Below are 20,543 nucleotides of genomic sequence, written 5' to 3'. Positions count from 1 at the left end.
AAGCATACATTTGCTTAAGTGTAATATCACAAATACAGACAAGAAAGCAAGCAGGCTTCAAATGGGTAGACCTGGTGGCCTGGTCTACCCATTGAAATGCATTGACTTTCCGGATGCCAGGTTTACTCATTGAATCGCATTGGCTGTTGTGACGCCAGGTCTACCCATTGAGACGCATGGGCTTTTCTGCCCCCAATTCTACCCTTTGAAAGTAATGGGCATTCCCTGCCTCGCATATGAGTGGTTTGCTACAGCGTCCCCGCTGCCTGGAACCATAGAGACTGGAGAACCATAGAGCAAGAAACATGTCACCCCCCCTCCTTCTCCCTTTCCTTCATTTCCATTTGAAACAAAAACCCCAGCAAGTAGAATGAAATTGACAAAGCTTTCCAGAGGCAGGCGTGAAACCGACCAGCAGCCCCTTTCTCACTTGCTGTGCATTGCACATCTCACCCAGAGCGGCTGGCAAAAAATAAAATGCATCTGCGCTGTAGTTGCAGTCCCCCCCCAACACCCCACCATTGCGATGATTGCTTCAACTTTCCCAGGCTTATTCTCGCACATGCGCAAACGTGCAGATACGTGATTGGCTGGAATGAGAAGGGGAAACGCCCAAGAACCGCCCATCAGCTGTAAAGTCCGCCGTATTGCATCCTAGATCCTGAAGGCACAGTGAATGATTCCCAATTTTAAACAACAAATCACATTTTTGCCGGTATTGCAAGGAGCGGATTTAACCCGCGAAAATGCGTAACAGCACACGACGTCATTGGACGACCGAAAAATAATAAACACACATAGCGCGCGGGTCACACATTTTGCAGTTGTCTGGATGAGCCCCAAGAGGTATGCCACAGGATGGTTTACAAACATTGCAGAGAAATGTTGGGATGCACAACTCTTAGATCATACTCAGAGACTGAGAGCTGGTGTAATAGAAGCTAAGAAACTGAGCTATGAACTGCCCCCTTCAAATCTCACCTTTGCCATAAATTTACTAAGCCGCCTTAGGCAAATCTCAATCTTGTCATCTGTAATATGGGAGATAAACAATAATAGTTGTCTGTGGCTTCTGTAAGGATGGCAACTACATAATTCATGTTAAGTGCTGTACAAACTTTAAGTTGTTAATAGTAAGATCTCTACAACACTGTAAGAGAGGTCATACTGTGAGTAAGTGTGGTGTAGGGGTTAGAGTGCTGGACTAGGACCTGGGAGACCAGAGTTCAAATCCCCACTCAGCCATGAAGCTTGGGCCAGTTACAGTCTCTCACAGCCTAACCTACCTCGCAGGGTTATTGTGAGGATAATATAGAGAGGGAAGAGGACTATGTACAACACCTTGAGCTCTTGGGAAGAGAGGTGAGATATAAATGTAACAATAATTAATAAAATAAAAACATGACAAGGGACACTCCACCCCATGGCACACATGATGAAGTGGCTTGGAGCAACAAAAAAGTGTCCCAGGCAGGTCCTGGCAAGTGTGCAAAATGTGAACTGTTTATCAGAGCAAATACTATTTTCAGAACCTGCTTTCTGACTTTTCTACAAACTTATTGGAATTGGCTTTTTGATTTGTTTTGAGCCTCAGCAAAGTACATCCACCTCCACCCCATCCCACCCCCACAACGGCCCTGCTGCTGGTGTGAAGGGCTCTGGCAGCTCCGAACACAAAACGCAGGTCCCAGCCCTCACCTCCCGCTGGGTTAAACCTCCGAGCTTAGTCAGTGACAGTTTAACAATCAATTTTGCGGAGCAGCAATTAGTGAAGGAGCTGACGAGGAGCCCTGTTAATTAAGAATCGATTGGCTCCCAAGGAGTGGCCTTGTGGGAAACTGGCTCTCCCTGCTGAGGAAGCCACAGGAGGGCTGTTTCTGGGGAATGTCCTGAAGCTTCCATCAAGGCTGCCCAGCTTGGGATGTGTCCTGCAGGCAGAAATCACGACAAACGTTAGGATGGGCTGTCAGGCAGCCTTTTGTTTTCTTGCCTGCTTTTATAAAGCAGAAATTGTTCAAGGGAAACCTTTCCTGGGATAGCGATGGGAAAACACAAGAACATGAGAGCCCTGCTGGATCAGCAGTGTGTAGTGGCAAATTCAGAAGGTCAGGATCCCTATGTGATCTTCACAGCCACGTCCCATCTTTTTTGGCTGTTGTGTTGAGAATGAGATCCTTGTTAATGCCTTCTCTCGCAACAAACAGATGTCCCTAGGAGTCAGTAAGCTTTTAAAGAGAGAGTGTTAGCTACTGAAAAGAGTCTTCTCAGTGGCTGACTCACCTCCTTTCACTCTGATTGGCTCCAAACAGCAGGAAAGGGCAAGGAAGCATGTTAGAAGACTCTTATCAGTGGCTAACATGCTCCCTTTTCATGGTGACTGGCTCATGGGATGCTGGAGACATAAGGACTCTGGTCCCAAAAAAGCAAGATGTCTGAGACCGTGGACGACTACACCCCTGTGAGTCAGAGACCAAAGACTCATCTAGTTCAGCATCCTGTTCTCACAGTGGCCACCTAGATGCCTATGGGAAGCCCCAAGCAGGAACTGAGTGCAAGAGCACTTTCCCTGCGGTTTCTAGTAACTGGTATTCAGAAGCATACTGCCTCTGACAGTGGAGGTAGAATATAGCCATCTGGGTTAGTAGCCACTGATAGCCTTCTACTGCTCCATGAAGTGGTCTAATCTTGTTTAAAGGCATCCAAGTTGGTGGCCATCACTGCCTCCTGTGGGAGCGAATTCCACAGTTTAACTATGCGCTGCACAAAGAAGCCTTGCACAGCTTCTTCCAGGGTGCTATTAAAGGCACTGGAACCCTGTCAAGGAAAAAGAAATTGCATTGTTTTCCCACCTTTGTCAGCACAAATTCAATGGACCACATGCAATGGACCACAGGGATGCCAACTTTTTTGTTGACCCAGCTCCTGGGCGTTTATCAGTGGCATGATATGCAGAAAACAAACCAGTGAAGCTTCTCCCGACATGGACATATGGTGGCAAGCTCAGAAAGATTTACCTGCTGAATTTCTGCATGTGAGGCTGTCATTAAAGTTACAGGAGCAAGGCTGGTAAAGAAAAGTTGGCAACCAAACTTCAAAAAGTGCCTAGGAAAGTGCTCACTCCAGGAGGTGCATAGTCTTCTCTGCCTAGTGAGCTACATAGACTTTCGGGTGCTCAGAATTCGGAGCCCATTTTAGGATTAGAAAGGAATACAGGTGTGCATTGGCCCCTACAATTGGCCCAATATATGAGTAATAGAAGTATAGCGTTGCTGCATCAAACTCAATGTCCATTTGCACGGGTTTCCTGTTTCCAATCTTGGCTAGCCAGATGCCTCCAGAAATTGTACAAGGAGAGCATGAAGGCGAAAGCTCTCCCTTTATACATCTCTAGGATCTGGTACTCAATGGTATACTGCCCCTGAACCTTAAGTCTTTATTAATCTATTATTGCGACAAGCTTGATACACAAATACTCTGTGAATCTGCCTAACGTTTTAAATAAAGCCATCTAAGGCAGGGGTTGCCAACATGGTGTTCTCCAGATGTCGCTGGACTACAACTCCCATCAGCCCCAGAAAGCATGGCTAATGTCCAGGGTTGATGGAAGTTGTAGTCCACAACACCTGGAGGGCCCACGTTGACAATCTGGTTGTTCCTGGATTATAAGTCCCATCAGCCCCATCCAGCATGGCCAGTGGTCAGGAATGACGGGAGTTATAGTCTAACAACCAAGGATGTAGTTGTCTGGGGTTTTGGGAGGGGGGGGTCTTAGACCCCTTACTTTTTTGGAAGCAGGGTTTCTATGTCTCCAGCATTCTACAAGCCAATTAGATGAAAGGGGAGTCTTTTAGCCACTGAGAAGAGTCTTCTAACATGCTTTCTTGTCCTTTCCTGCTAGTTGGAGCCAATTAAGAACATATGAACATAAGAAGAGCCTGCTGGATCAGGCCAGTGGCCCATCTAGTCCAGCATCCTGTTCTCACAGTGGCCAACCAGGTGCCTGGGGGAAGCCCGCAAGCAGGACCCGAGTGCAAGAACACTCTCCCCTCCTGAGGCTTCCGGCAACTGGTTTTCAGAAGCATGCTACCTCTGACTAGGGTGGCAGAGCACAGCCATCATGGCTAGTAGCCATTGATAGCCCTGTCCTCCATGAATTTGTCTAATCTTCTTTTAAAGCCATCCAAGCTGGTGGCCATTACTGCATCTTGTGGGAGCAAATTCCATAGTTTAACTATGCGCTGAGTAAAGAAGTACTTCCTTTTGTCTGTCCTGAATCTTCCAACATTCAGCTTCTTTGAATGTCCACGAGTTCTAGTATTATGAGAGAGGGAGAAGAACTTTTCTCTATCCACTTTCTCAATGCCATGCATAATTTTATACACTTCTATCATGTCTCCTCTGACCCGCCTTTTCTCTAAACTAAAAAGCCCCAAATGCTGCAACCTTTCCTCGTAAGGGAGTTGCTCCATCCCCTTGATCATTCTGATTGCCCTCTTCTGAACCTTTTCCAACTCTAGAATATCCTTTCTGAGATGAGGCGACCAGAACTGTACACAGTATTCCAAATGCGGCCGCACCATAGATTTATACAACGGCATTATGATATCGGCTGTTTTATTTTCAATACCTTTCCTAATTATTGCTAGCATGGAATTTGCCTTTTTCACAGCCCATTCACTCAGTTTGGAGAGGTCTTTTTGGAGCTCTTCGCAATCCCTTTTTGTTTTAACAACCCTGAACAATTTAGTGTCATCAGCAAACTTGGCCACTTCACTGCTCACTCCTAATTCTAGGTCATTAATGAACAAGTTGAAAAGTACAGGTCCCAATACCGATCCTTGAGGGACTCCACTTTCTACAGCCCTCCATTGGGAGAACTGTCCGTTTATTCCTACTCTCTGCTTTCTGCTTCTTAACCAATTCCTTATCCACAAGAGGACCTCTCCTCTTATTCCATGACTGCTAAGCTTCCTCAGAAGCCTTTGGTGAGGTACCTTGTCAAACGCTTTTTGAAAGTCTAAGTACACTATGTCCACTGGATCACCTCTATCTATATGCTTGTTGACACTCTCAAAGAATTCTAATAGGTTACTGAGACAGGACTTTCCCTTGCAGAAGCCATGCTGGCTCTGCTTCAGCAAGGCTTGTTCTTCTATGTGCTTAGTTAATCTAGCTTTAATAATACTTTCTACCAGTTTTCCAGGGACAGAAGTTAAGCTAACTGGCCTGTAATTTCCGGGATCCCCTCTGGATCCCTTTTTGAAGATTGGTGTTACATCTGCCACTTTCCAATCCTCAGGCACAGAGGAGGACCCGAGGGACAAGTTACATATTTTAGTTAGCAGATCAGCAATTTCACCTTTGAGTTCTTTGAGAACTCTCGGGTGGATGCCATCCGGGCCCGGTGATTTGTCAGTTTTTATATTATCCATTAAGCTTAGAACTTCCTCTCTCGTTACCACTATTTGTCTTAGTTCCTCAGAATCCCTTCCTGCAAATGTTAGTTCAGGTTCAGGGATCTACCCTATATCTTCCACTGTGAAGACAGATGCAAAGAATTCATTTAGCTTCTCTGCAATCTCCTTATCGTTCTTTAGTACACCTTTGACTCCCTTATCATCCAAGGGTCCAATTGTCTCCCTAGATGGTCTCCTGCTTTGAATGTATTTATAGAATTTTTTGTTGTTGGTTTTTATGTTCTTAGCAATGTGCTCCTCAAATTCTTTTTTAGCATCCCTTATTGTCTTCTTGCATTTCTTTTGCCAGAGTTTGTGTTCTTTTTTATTTTCTTCATTTGGACAAGACTTCCATTTTCTGAAGGAAGACTTTTTGCCTCTAAGAGCTTCCTTGACTTTGCTCGTTAACCATGCTGGTATCTTCTTGGCCCTGGCGGTACCTTTTCTGATCTGCGGTATGCACTCCAGTTGAGCTTCTAATATAGTGTTTTTAAACAACTTCCAAGCATTTTCGAGTGATGTGACCCTCTGGACTTTGTTTTTCAGCTTTCCTTTTACCAATCCCCTCATTTTTGTGAAGTTTCCTCTTTTGAAGTCAAATGTGACCGTGTTGGATTTTCTTGGCAATTGGCCAGTTACATGTATGTTTAATTTAATAGCACTGTGGTCACTGCTCCCAATCGGTTCAACAACACTTACATCTCGCACCAGGTCCCGGTCCCCACTGAGGATTAAGTCCAGGGTTGCCGTCCCTCTGGTCGGTTCCATGACCAACTGATCTAGGGAATAGTCATTTAGAATATCTAGAAACTTTGCTTCTTTGTCATGACTGGAACACATATGCAGCCAGTCTATGTCCGGGTAGTTGAAGTCACCCATTACTACCACATTTCCTAGTTTGGATGCTTCCTCAATTTCATATCTTATCTCAAGGTCTCCCTGAGCATTTTGATCAGGGGGACGATAGATCGTTCCCAGTATTAAGTCCCTCCTGGGGCACGGTATCACCACCCACAACGATTCTGTGGAGGAGTCTGCCTCTTTTGGGGTTTCGAGCTTGCTGGATTCAATGCCTTCTTTCACGTATAGAGCGACTCCGCCACCAATACGTCCTTCCCTGTCCTTCCGATATAGTTTATATCCAGGGATAACCGTATCCCACTGGTTTTCTCCATTCCACCAGCTCTCGGTTATGCTCACTATATCAATGCTCTTCTCTAAGACCAAGCACTCCAGTTCTCCCATCTTGGTTCGGAGGCTCCTAGCATTAGTGTACAGGCACTTGTAAGCAGTGTCTCTCTTCAAGTGTCTTTGGCACTTGTGGTTAGGCCTGTGGTAATTTTGCTCTTCTGAATTTATATCCTGTGCCCCTGCTCTCACAATGCCTACTTCTAGGCCTACCCCTTTTAAAATTTCATCATTTCTTTGGTTTTTATCCCAGGGGGGAGGTTTATTCCGAACCGGACCTTTCTCAGCTCCTGTCGGGTTTCCCCCCTCAGTCAGTTTAAAAGCTGCTCTGCTACCTTTTTAATTTTAAGTGCCAGCAGTCTGGTTCCATTCTGGTTCAGGTGGAGCCTGTCCCTTTTGTACAGGCCCGGCTTGTCCCAAAATGTTCCCCAGTGCCTAACAAATCCAAACCCTTCCACCCGACACCATCGTCTCATCCACGCATTGAGACTGCGAAGCTGGGCCTGTCTGGCTCGTCCTGCATGTGGAACTGGTAGCATTTCAGAGAAAGCCACCTTGGAGGTCCTGGCTTTCAGCATCCTACCTAGCAACCTATATTTTGCTTCCAGGACCTCACGGCTGCATTTCCCCATGTCGTTGGTGCCAACGTGCACCACGACCACTGACTCCTTCCCAGCACTGTCTACCAAACTATCTAAACTTGCGGTCTACACGCCCATCACACACCACACTGTCTATGTTCCTAATGATCGAATCACCCACTACAAGGATCCCTTCACCCCCTGGAGATATATCCTCGGCACGAGAGGATAGCTGCTCATCCCCCAAGGAATGGGTCCCTTCTAAGGGATCGTTTCCCTCTTCCTCAGCTGGATGCTCTCCTTCCCCGAGACCATCGTTCTCCATGATAGCAGGAGAGCTATCATTGTTGGAGTGGGACACAGCTATAACGTCCCTGAAGGTCTCCTCCACACACCTCTCTGCCTCTCTCAGCTTTTCCAGGTCCGCCACCTTGGCCTCAAGGAAATGAAGTCGTTCCCGGAGAGCCAGGAGCTCATTGCACCGAGAGCACACCCACGACTTCTGTCCAACAGGCAGATAGTCGTACATGCTGCAGGCGGTGCAAAACACTGGAAAGCCCCCACACCCCTGCTGGCTTCTTACCTGCATAGTTTTGTTTAAGGTTTATTACATCAGTGGGTTGGAGACTGCAGTTTAGTTGAGGTCAGGGAACAGACGGGCAGAGTGGGGGGCCCTGGCCTCCTCACCCTGCTGCCAAACTCGCTCTGCTGCTTAACTCGCCTTGACGCTTCGTCAGCTGGGGCCTTGACGCTTCGTCAGCTGGGGCCTTGACGCTTCGTCAGCTGGGGCCTTGACGCTTCGTCAGCTGGGGCCTTGACGCTTCGTCAGCTGGGGCCTTGACGCTTCGTCAGCTGGGGCCTTGACGCTTCGTCAGCTGGGGCCTTGACGCTTCGTCAGCTGGGGCCTTGACGCTTCGTCAGCTGGGGCCTTGACGCTTCGTCAGCTGGGGCTCCCTCTAGCTCGTGGAGCAGGCTCCCTCGCTAAGGTGCTCTGACTTTATATGTGTGGCTGGTTCCTCCCGGCTACTGCTGCCAGCCAATGATGTGTTACTTGAGGCTGATGGCTATCAGCTGGCGCTTAACTCTTTAGTATTCTCTCAGGCATCCTTCCTTTGAAGGCAGGAAGGCAGGCTTCCTTCCTTCCTGAACGAGGGGCGGGGCTGTTTAAGCTTTTGGCTGCTTTTAATCTAATCAAGGGGCTGCGCCTTCCAGGCAAGTCTTTTGTGCTTGTTGTTTTCCCACCTAGAACAGCCTGATCTTTCTTTAACCTAGGGAAACAGAACTTGTGGTTGTGTTTCAGGAAGGCTGAAGCTGCCCTTTTTAGCAAGGACTGAGCTGACTCTCTCCCTGTATGTGTCGGTGGAGTTTCCTTTTCCCCCTTCTCTCCGACTGGAATTTAGCCTTGTTTACAGTGTCCCCTGAAGCTTTCCTGCTAGGGTGGTGTTGAAAACTAGCTTTCTATGGGCTTCCTTCTCCTAGGATCTGTCTCCTAAGATATAGGTTCTTTCAGGATTTGGCTCCTAGCTCAGGGTGACCTTGGGCTGCCCTTATTACTTACTGCTCTGAGCTGTTTTACTTCAATTAAATAATGGAATAAATGGGAGCTACTTACCCTCTTTTTGCTCTGCTGCTTAACTCGCCTTGACGCTTTGTCAGCTGGGGCCTTGACGCTTCGTCAGCTGGGGCTCCCTCTAGCTTGTGGAGCAGAGCTCCTTTCAATTGGAGTGAAAGGAGGTGAGTCAGCCAATGAGAAGACCCTTTACATTTGCTAACACTCTCCCTTTTCATGCTTATTGGCTCCTGGAGATGTATATTTTTGTGACATGAACAAGGGTCTCATTCTGAACCCAGCAGCAAAAGGGGGGGGGAGGTGTGCGTGTGGCTGTGACTATCATGAAGAGGCCCTGCACTTCTGAAGTTGCCACTACACTACCAGAGCCGGATTAAGCTGAGGAGGGCCCCTAGGCAGATTCTGAGCCGCCCGCCGTCCCATCCCATCCCATCTCCCCGCTTCACCTACCTTTCAGCTTTTTTGCGGCTGCGCGCACTGCACGCACAGGTTTGCCATCAATCAAGATGGCGGCTGAGGTTTCCCTAAGGGGCTGAAGCCTCTGCCGCCATCTTGGTTGATGGCAGCAATGCGCGCGTGTAGCAATGCGTTGAATCCATTTCATGCAGACGCCTTCCTTCCCTTCAGTCCAGCTCTGCCTCTTTGCTAGGTCTTGCAGTACTTCCAGTAATCCTGTGTTGTGCCACACAGCAGGCCCAGACAAGACGCTTCTGTATGCGGAGAACACCTTTAAGCCTCATCAATCTTGCCTGACTTGGAGCTGCTGCTTCTCCGGCCAGCGAGAGACTCAGGAGGGGAAGTGGGATTGGGGTCTCCAGCTTCCCCCCACCATAAATCACTGAGCTGCGATTCAGGGATTGAGGCAGAAGTCTCAGTCTGAAGCGGACAAGCCCGTGTCAGGCAGGCAGGCCTTGGCTGGGGGCCAAGAAGGCCCTGCCTCACCGAGGACCCATTTATCATGGCAAAACTTATTGTCAGGGAATGTTCAAAGAGATTTCTGTCTGATCCCAGCACAGATTTGTAGGCGAACTCTGCAGGGACAAAGAGGGGGAGGGGGAGAGAGAGAGAGAGACTGTGCCCTTAACATCTGTGTGAGAACCAAAGCTAGCTGAGCTCTCCATAGTCTGGAGTTTATTATCCATAGTGTGCCGAATAAACAATATCCAAAGCTGCAAGAAGTGCAATAGACACTTAGCTCTCTAAGATGCATCTCCTCTACCGAGTTCTCTTGTACTATAGCACTAGGGATGTCACAAACCTCACTCAACAAGCACTGAGGGCTTGGGAATGCTCACTTCAAGGGAGAGGCAACGGTTAGAATCCACAAGTTCTTCTCCAGTTCAGATAAAAATCTAAGCTAAGGAATGACTTCCCATAAGAACATTAGAAGAGCGCTGTGATGTTCCTGTATGTGAATGTAATGTAAACATGGTAAGTGCAGGTTTATTATAGGAAATATGGTAAGTGGAGTGAGTGAGAAGGGTGAGTACATGGGCTGTACAATGCTGGATGATGATTGGCTGTGTGTTTGAATGGCTGAAGGTATAAATGAGAGGATGACAGTTGAGTCGTGGTGTGGGGGTTAGACAGGGTGGTTGTGGACAGGGAGGTTGATGTGGAGAGTAAGAGGTGGCTGTTGAGATATTGGATTGGGAGTTCTGAGGCAAATAGTAGGAATTAGGAACATAAGAGAAACATATATGAAACCATATGCTTGTCAATGAAATCTATAAGTAATCTTGTTATTCTTAGTGTTATCAATAAATATTTTCTTGGTTTACTTAAAGCCTGATTCTTCAGCTGGGGGGCACAGACCAGGGGGGAGGCAGAGTAACCAAGGCTGAAGAAGAAATAGTACCGAATGGTGGCAGCAGTGAAGGAAGAGATATGGTATCAACATCCGGTACCACAGAGCAACCCAGAGCAGTGAGCTTCATAGGCAAGAGGCTTCAGGGGGGTTGGGAATTACCTATACACACAGACACAAGGTATCAAAATAACCAGGAAAAGATAAGGCACAGTCTAGAGGTTATATTGGATACACAGAGTGTTGGGTAGTGTGGCCTAGCAGGGGGATCATTTGAGATCTGTGCTAGAGCGGAGAGAGGTAAAAATAAACACAACGATCCTGACTGCTGGTAGCCACGAGTGAGAGCGACACAGATGGTGGCAGGGAAGGATGTCACAAGCGCCACCGGATCAGGCCAAAGGCCCATCCAGCATTCTGTTGCTACATTGGCCAACCAGATGCCTATGAGAAGCTTGTAAGCAGAACCGGTGTGCATCAACACTCTCCCCACTTGTGATCCCCAATAACTGGTATTCAGAGGCATTGCCAATACCAGTGAAAGGAGAACACAGCCATCATGGCTAGTAGCCCTTGATAGCCTTACCCTCCATGAATGTTTCTAATTCTCTTTAAAAGTAAGTTGGTGGCCCAACGTACACACCCTGCATTGAATAACTTCTATGGTCCCGGAAAAATGGTGCCCCAAGGATCCTCCATGGAGGCGAGCTTTGTCCCCCTTCAGCTCCATGCCAGTGGTGGGTGGGGGTCAGGGGCATAAAGTGGGCAGAGCAGTGCAGAGCTTGGAAAAGTTGCTTTTTTTGAACTACAACTCCCATCAGCCCAATTTATTATTTATTTATTTATTTATTGCAGTTGTATACCGCCCCATAGACGAAGCTCTCTGGGTGGTTTACAGCAATCAAAAACAACAAAACAAACATACAATTTAAAACACATATTTTAAAAACAATTTAAAACACAATTTTAAAATTTAAAACAATATAAAAACAATTTAAAACACATGCTAAAATGCCTGGGAGAAGAGGAAAGTCTTGACCTGGTGCCGAAAAGATAACAGTGTTGGCGCCAGGTGCACCTCGTCAGAGAGATCATTCCATAATTTGGGGGCCACCTCTGAGAAGGCCCTCTCCCTTGTTGCCACCCTCCCAGCTTCCCTTGGAGTAGGCACCCGGAGGAGGGCCTTTGATCTTGAACGTAGTGTACGGGTGGGTTCGTATCAGGAGAGGCGTTCCATCAGGTTGTGGTCCCAAGCCATGTAAGGCTTTATAGGTCAAAACCAGCACCTTGAATTGAGCTCGGAAACATACAGGCAGCCAATGCAAGCGGGCCAGAATCGGTTTTATATGTTCAGACCGTCTGGTCCCTGTTACCAATCTGGCCGCTGCATTTTGCACAAGCTGCAGTTTCCAAACCGTCTTCAAAGGCAGCCCCACATAGAGTGCATTGCAGTAATCTAATTTGGAGGTTACCAGAGCATGGACAACTGAAGCCAGGTTATCCCTGTCCAGATAGGGACGTATTTGGGCCACCAACCGAAGTTGGTAGAAGGGACTCCGTGCCACTGAGGCTACCTGAGCCTCAAGTGACAGACATGGTTCTAGGAGAACCCCCAAGCTACGAACCTGCTTCTTCAGGGGGAGTGCAACCCCATCCAGGACAGGTTGGACATCCACCATCTGGTCAGAAGAACCGCCCACTAGCAGCATCTCAGTGTTGTCTGGATTGAGCCTCAGTTTATTAGCCCTCATCCAGTCCATTGTTGCAGCCAGGCACCGGTTCAGCACATTGACAGCCTCACCTGAAGAAGATGAAAAGGAGAAATAGAGCTGCGTGTCATCAGCATACTGATGGCAACGCACTCCAAAGCTCCGGAAGACCGCACCCAATGGTTTCATGTAGATGTTGAACAGCATGGGGGACAGAACTGACCCCTGCGGAACCCCATACTGGAGAGTCCAGGGTGCCGAGCAATGTTCCCCAAGCACCACCTTCTGGAGGTGACCTGCCAAGTAGGAGTGGAACCACCGCAATGCAGTACCTCCCACTCCCAACTCAGCTAGCCTCCCCAGAAGGATACCATGGTCGATGGTATCGAAAGCCGCTGAGAGATCAAGGAGAATCAACAGAGTCACATTCCCCCTGTCTCTCTCCCGACAAAGGTCATCATACAGGGCGACCAAGGCTGTTTCCGTGCCAAAACCAAGCCTGAAACCCGACTGAAATGGATCCAGATAATTGGTCGCATCCAAGAGTGTCTGGAGCTGGCCTGCAACCACTCATTCCAGGACCTTGCCCAGGAATGGAACATTCGCTACCGGCCTATAGTTATTAAGATTTTCTGGGTCCAGGGAGAGTCTCTTCAGGAGTGGTCTCACTACTGCCTCTTTCAGGCAGCCAGGGACCACCCCTTCTCACAGAGAGGCATTAATCACCTCCCTGGCCCAGCCAGCTGTTCCATCCCTGCTAGCTTTAATTAGCCAAGAAGGGCAAGGATCCAGCACAGAAATGGTTGCACAAATCTGTCCAAGCACCTTGTCAACGTCCTCAAGCTGCACCAACTGAAACTCATCCAAGAAATCGGGACAAGGCTGTGCTCTGGATACCTCGCTTGATTCACCTGCTATAACACTGGAGTCGAAGTCCTGGCAGATGCTAGAGATTTTATCCTGGAAGTGCCTAGCAAATTCATTACAGCGGACCTCAGATGGTTCTACCCCCTGGGGCCAGAGTGTAATAGCCCCCGGACAATTCTGAAGAGCTCCGCTGGGCGGCAGATTGGTGATTTGATAGTGGCAGCAAAATACTGTTTTTTTGCTGCCCTCACTGTCCCTAAATACAACTTACCATAGGCATTTACCAGTGTGTAATTGCATCCACCAGGAGTTCGCCTCCATCTGCACTCAAGCCGTCTCCTATATTGTTTCATCGCTCTCAGCTCTGGGGTATACCATGGAGCCGTACGAGCTCTACACAGGAGAGGGCTCTCAGGAGCAATCATGTCAACCGCCCGGGTCATTTCTGTATTCACAGTTCAACCAGGGTTTCGACAGGACCACCAGCCCTATCAGCCAAAACCATCCGGATCCATTAGTCTCTGGGGGCAGACCAACTTAATAGATCCCCCACCCTTGCAGAGGCGAAAAGCCGCTGTAAGTCTAAACTTCAGCAAGCAGTGATCTGTCCATGACAGAGGGACTGATGTAAGGCCCCCCACATTCAGATCACCAACTCCATGTCCAGATGCAAAAACCAAAACTAGAGTATGCCCTGCTACATGTGTTGGGCCAATGGCATATTGGGACAGTCCCATGGTTGTCATGGAGGCCATGAAATCCTGAGCCGCCCCAGATAAGGTGGCCTCGGCATGGATGTTGACATCCCCCAGAACCAACAGTCTGGGGGATCTCAACAGTACACCCGAGACCACTTCCGTCAGCTCAGCTAGGGAGTCTGTTGGGCAGCGGGGTGGGCAGTACACCATCAGAATCCCCAGTCTGTCCCGCTGACCCAGCATAAGGTGCAAACAATCCAGACCAGTAGTCACATGGACAGGGTGCCTGCAGAGGAAGATGGAGCTCCTATAGACCACAGCAAACCCCCCTCCCCGACCCTTAGGTCTACCCTGATGCTGGACCAGGTACCCTGGTGGACATAGCTGGGAGAGACTGACTCCCCCATGCTCACCTACCCAGGTGTCGGTTATACATGCCAGATCAGCTGCCTCATCCACAATTAAATTGTGAATGAGGGAGATCTTATTGTGCACCGATCTGGCATTTAGCAGCAGGATCCGGAGGCCTGAGAGCTGGCTGATAGGGCAACCAACAAACCTGCGGGTGTGGGGAGGACCGGAACAAGGCACAGCCATTAACTGCCTGGGCCGCGTTCCCCTTACCTGGCAAGCCCTCCTCACAACGCCATATCTCCCTCGACCCGTCACTACACTAATTGGGGCCCCCTCAAATCTCCCCACTTGGCTCTGAGTCCTCTCTCCCAGGCACATGACTGAAGACCCAGAAAAAAAAAATCCAGTGGCCATGCTGGCTGGGGCTGATGGGAGCTGTAGTTTAAAAAAGTAACTTTTCCAAGCTCTGGAGCAGTGAATATAAATTTTACCTTTGCACACATCCATTTCTATCCCCCTTCCAGACAAGCAAGTGGTATTATCAGAGCTGAAGGGGGGGGGCATTCAGGGTGTGAAGCAATGCCAGTGAAGGACGTGGTCTGTGGAGAGGGGGATGGCGTTTTGGGAATCTGGAGGTCCAACAGAAAGGCCTGGAAGATTGCATTTGGCACCTGGGCCTGAGATTCTTCACCTCTGGTCTACATTAACTGACAGTGGCTCACGAGGGTTTCAGACTAGAGTCCCTCTCCCTGGAGTCTGCCTGCAGGCCTGGCCTCAAGACATTTTGTTGCCTGAGGCAAACCACCCAATTCCATGTTCAGACACTGACCGAACTGGCTGTTGACTCTTTAGTTCAAATTTGGCAACGGGAAAGCGTCCTGCACTGCACCGGAGGGCAGCAGGCAAGTTTAGAGGGTGCATGAAAACCCTTGTGGTGCACAAAGCCCTGGGAAAGGCCAGAGAGCTCTGGAGGAATAGCCAAAGTGCTGCCGTCACCGTACAACCCCCTCCCCAGCTGCCACCTGAGACGATTGCCCCACTCTTCCTAATAGTAGGGCTGGTCCTGCCTACTTGGAAGTGCTGGGGCTGAACTTGGAACCTTCTGCATGCCAAACACATGCTCTGCCACTGAGCCATGGCCACGCACTAGGTACAGCTGCAGGAATTCTCTGTCAAGGGAATGCCACTTTTTTATAGCTGGAGTTTTATGCCCAAGAAGCATGTGTCTGCTTTGACTGCCGTTAAAGGGCCACAGTCAGAGGTGCTTTCCAGCTAGACTGACCAGTAAAAGAGGATGGGGCCTCCTGTCTTTTAATACAGTAGGGCCCCACTCATAATGTTTGGTCCCTCCCCTTGGGCTACAATAAGGTGGGTTACGTTCCGGACGCCTGCTGAAAAGCGAAAACCACTGAAAAGCGGAACTCATTGAATAGAATGGTGTGTGACGCCCAAAAACCGCCGTAAAAGCGGAACAAGCGCCGTATGAGTGGGACTTTAGTCTAATTGCATCTAACTGAGACCACCGCATTAGCGAAGCACCGTAAAGCGAAGCGTTGTAAAGTGGGGCCCTGCTGTAGTTGGGGAAACAAGGAGATTTCAGTCAGTGCACAGTGTTTTGCCCTTTTATGATAAGTTGGGGCAGCCTTCCTCTTTTTCACAACTGTTACAAACACTGGAAGCCCCCCCCTTCCACTTTGTATATGAGAGTTCTGCTACCCAAGACACTGAGTGCTTCCAGATGATCTGTTTATTGAGTATTGATCCTGATGCGTTTGTGGGGAGGTTAGACAATGTTGCTGCAAGCTAGTGTTTTCCCATACTTTCCAGTGCATTTTTCTTATCACAAAAAAGTCTGATCTTTTGGTGAAAGGGGGGTTGTGGAAGACCTCCCAATCAACGATAATAGTGCAACCTGAATTTGCCAGGATGTGATTAAATCGCACCCGGAAATAGTGATGGTGTCGAAGCGGCCATTGTCCCTCCGTGCCAGAGCTACATCACACAGTCTCTTCACTGGCTGCAACAATCTCTTGTCAGATATCCAGAGGAGGGAGATTTCCTAAAGAGCTGAAAATCCTCAGAACCTCATATGTCCCTCTTATGCCAGATAGGGATGGGGGAGAAATTTGATTTGGTTTGCTTTTAAAGCTGAACTGACCAAATCTGCACTTTCCGAAACAATCTGAGAACTGAAACGCAGCCGCCCTTGAAACTTTGCTGTTATCTGAATTTTACAATGCAGTTCTCCAACCAAATTATATTTGCAAAAATGCATATATTAGGGAAAAGTGCACATAAAAATTGTTAGTAAAAATAACATACAAAATGCATTATGTTAGGGGAAATGGCTTGCAAATGTGCAATTATAACTGCATATAAAAATATGTGTGCTAAGAGCAGTTTGCACTAAAATGATGAAGAATCTTCATGAGGATTTTTTAAAAAAAATCTGCAAATTGCTGCGGAACTGAATTTAAGACTGGAAAAACGAGAAACTGGGAGAATTGAAACGGACAGATCTTTCCATCCTCCATGTCAGAGAAGGCATGGCAAGTCCCTCACTCCTGCTTAGGAGGACTGGCTGCTCCGCTCATGATTAGATTTCAGACACAGGGACACAGGAAGCTGCCTTCCACTGAGTGAGACCAGTGGCCCATCTAGCTCACCACTGTCTACACTGACTGGCAGTGGCTCTCTAGGGTCTCAGGCAATACCTGGAGATGTGGGGGACTGAATTGGGGACTTTCTGCATGCAAAGCAGACACTGTACCCTAATGTGGACAGTGAATCCCTTTAGCTCTTTTCTCCCAAAGTGTTCCTTTAGTGGATGGACCATCTTGACCTGATTGCTCTTGGACAAAGAGAATGCAGAAAATCATGCAATGCTTGCTCTGAAACCTTTGGCTGGGAGGACTCATATGGGGATGCCAGGAACAGGGCCAGCCCCAGACATGCCGGGGCCCTTGGGCACAAGCCTGGCCCAGGCCCCGGCACTCCCCTTCTGCAATTCGTGGCAGGATTGCTGCCGTGGATCGCATGGCGAGAGCTCTGGAGCTCCCACCATTCCCTCGCTTCTTCTACCTTTCTTGGCTGTTGTGTGGTTGTGTGTGCAGCGCTACCCTTAACCAAGATGGTGGCCAAGGTTTCCCTAAGGGGTTGAAGCCTCTGCCGCCATCTTGGCTCATGGCAGGGATGCGCAATGCTTGGCTCCCACCCACCCCACTTTTGAGATGGCCTTGCCGTCTTTTGGCACTGCAAATGATAAAACTGTCCATCTTACTCGCCGCACCAAACAAGCGTGACATCCAGAGTCTTATTGTGTCCAAACATAATCATGCATATCTAGTAACACTGTTTTATTTTAATTATTAAACACAGAGCTGGAAAGCCGGTCATTAATGTCCTTTAATTTTCTACTTTGCAGTTTCAATTTTCAGGGCGCAGTCAACACACATAACAATAACACTTTGCCTTAAACTCCTAGAAAACAATTTACCCTTATTAGTTCATTTTCTAAAAAAAAAAAAAAAACAACGAAAAATTGCTTGCACAGGCTGCCTCTCCGGATCCATGGAAGTGCATATTTCCTTCCGACAAATACATATTTTTGAAACTGGAGGCATCAGGGACTAAATGTTTTTGGAGCGTACAATTCTGTCCTTGCAGAAAATATGAGTGAGCTCCATCTATAAGAAGTTCTTTGTTCATTAGGAACAGAACGCCCAAAATATGGACAATCCATAAACATGATGAAAAGGTAGCAAACAGTCCATAAACATACTCCAGCTGAGTGAAGCTGCCCTTTCCAGCCCAAGACAGACTGATACTTGCAACGGAGGCCCTACAAACAAGAGCACCTCATCAAAATGTTGGTCTGTGTGCCACCATTGCTCACTTCCACTCTGCTGTCTCGGAGTGCCTTCTCCTGGCAGGACTAGACTAGGCCCAGTCTCTGGCTCCCCTGTTGCCTGCTGTTTTCTCCATTTGCGAGCTCCTGGCAAATCCTTTCCCTTGTTCTCCCACAGAGATAGCCCAGGCCCAAGCCTGTAAATCTCCAGCTCCTCTGAACAGCACTTCACTCATTTCCAAAACAAACAGCCCTCTAGCCCACAAGTCATCGTCTAGCCGGCCCAGCCTGATTTATGGTGTGTGACTCCTCTGTCTTAGCGCTAGGCCACACTGAACTCGGCCCACTGGGAAGGAGTGTGGGTGTGAGGACAGGGGAGGGGTGGGAACTTGCATCCTGATCCGTGGCCTCCTTGCTAGGTGAGAGGCAGAACCGAACAGCTGACTGGTGGCCTCTTTTGGAACTGGGCTAAGAAAAACAGGCCTTGCTGCACGCAGGCCCCCTTCTCCAGAGCTGGCCCATGCGAGGAAAGAGAAAGCAGCTGGAAGGGTGGGGCCAGGCTCAGCCGTTGGACACATGGGGCATCTTTCCAGAGTGGTGCTGAAGCACTTTGGTAATGTGTGTGTGTGGGGGGGGGGAGAAGATGAGCCAGACAGGAATCATGGCAGTGGGAAACTGTTGAGCTGAGGGAGCATATTGGATGGTTTGTAAGCAACAGAGAAGTAGCTCTTTTCCTGTCCTCAGAAAAGGCGACAGGCTTAGTAGTGGCAATGCTATCAAGCGTGGGAGAACTAGGATGTGTATGTGTTATAAGGCTGTCACCAAAGGTTGCTTGCCTGTACGAAAATGTGTTGAGTAGATCTCCTAAAAGAGACAAGCAATGGCAAGGTTCTGTAGGACAGACGCGGTGGGCAGACATCAGGCTTGGAGAGCTGCTTTATTTTTCATTGGAACTCCGAGGTCCATCAACGAGAAGCAGGTACAACACAGTGGCTTAGTCACAGCTAGGGATGGGAGGGGAAATTAGTTTCAGTTCACATTTCAAGCCGAATCCATCAAATCTGCACAATATGAGAAGCAAAACATTGTTATGGAAATATGCAGAGATACTCAGCGTCTGAGATGAGTGTGTGCCAGTGTGTGTATTTACCTAAGTAGCAGGCTTTTACCCTGCATTTAGATCACTGAGACTTAAGACTTAATAAGAAAAGCTACTTTATTGATAGAAATACATAGTAGATAGGAAAGGCATACCTAGTTCTAACTAGCTAACTAAGTTGGAGGCGCAATGCCCAGACTTGGGCATTGCCCTCATGGCTCAGGAGAGAGAAAAAGGACAAAGATGTCTCCTCTCTCCTTGGACAGTTGAAGAAGATGACAAAGGAAGGAGGGGCAGGTCAGCTTCCCTGAGCATATCAGTTTACAACAGAAGGAAGTTAGGTGGAGAAGAGTACAGGCAAAGGTAGGTAAGCCTAGCCAGCTGGAGGACTCTGTCTTCCTTTTGGAATACAAACAAAAGAACCCAAACAGGAGTTGCTCTTGCCTCACTTCCAACAAACACAACCATCCTTTAAAATTCACACTTATGCGAATGTTGCGCTACAGTTCTCCAACCAAAGAATGGTTGCAAAAAATTATATTTAAGAGGAAATGTGCATAAAAATGAATGTATTAGTGAGAATAACATACAAAAATGTATTATATTAGGAGAAATTGCTTTAAAAATGTGTGTATTAATCGAAACTGTATACAGAATTTTGTTCATTAGGAAAAATCCACACTAAAGTCCTGAAGAATTTTCATGAGGATTTTGTAAAAAAAAAAAAAATCGCAAAAATTCGCAGTAATGTTGTGACTGAATATAATATTGGAAAAATGATAAACGGAGACAACCTAAATTGACAGATCCTTCAATCCCTAGTCACAGCAGGTGGTCATAAGATCAGAATGAAGGAACAAGGCTATATGCTGAACCTAGGAATAATGATCAGTGCCAAAACCAAGCTTACAAGTTCCTCCGCACAACCATTCACTCCTGGCTTTCCCCCATGCATTTTCAGCAATCTTATTTAGCGGTGGATGGGGAAGCTATTTACTTGTTGCTGTTGTTAGATAATTGGGAGTCAGAAATACTTGCTGATCTACTATAGATCACCTAGAGATCTCCCTAATGCTGGGAAAATCAGAAACAAGCGAGTAGAAAAAGAGGAAGACCAAACAAGAGATGGATTGATTCCATAAAGGAAGCCACAGACCTGAACTTACAAAATCTGAACAGGGTGGTTTATAACAGATGCTGTCGGAGGTCATTGATTCATAGGGTCATCATAAGTTGTAATTGACTTGAAGGGACATAACAACAACAGAGATCTTCCAGTAGATCCTAACCTGCTTTTTGGTGGTCATAACATTTAGGGCTTTTTAGTTTAGGGGGGGAAAGTTAAGTAAGTGGGGTCAGGGGACATG

Source organism: Rhineura floridana, chromosome 7, assembly GCF_030035675.1.
Source record: "Rhineura floridana isolate rRhiFlo1 chromosome 7, rRhiFlo1.hap2, whole genome shotgun sequence".
Taxonomy (NCBI): Eukaryota; Metazoa; Chordata; class Lepidosauria; order Squamata; family Rhineuridae; genus Rhineura; species Rhineura floridana.
Note: the sequence above shows the minus strand (reverse complement) of the source record.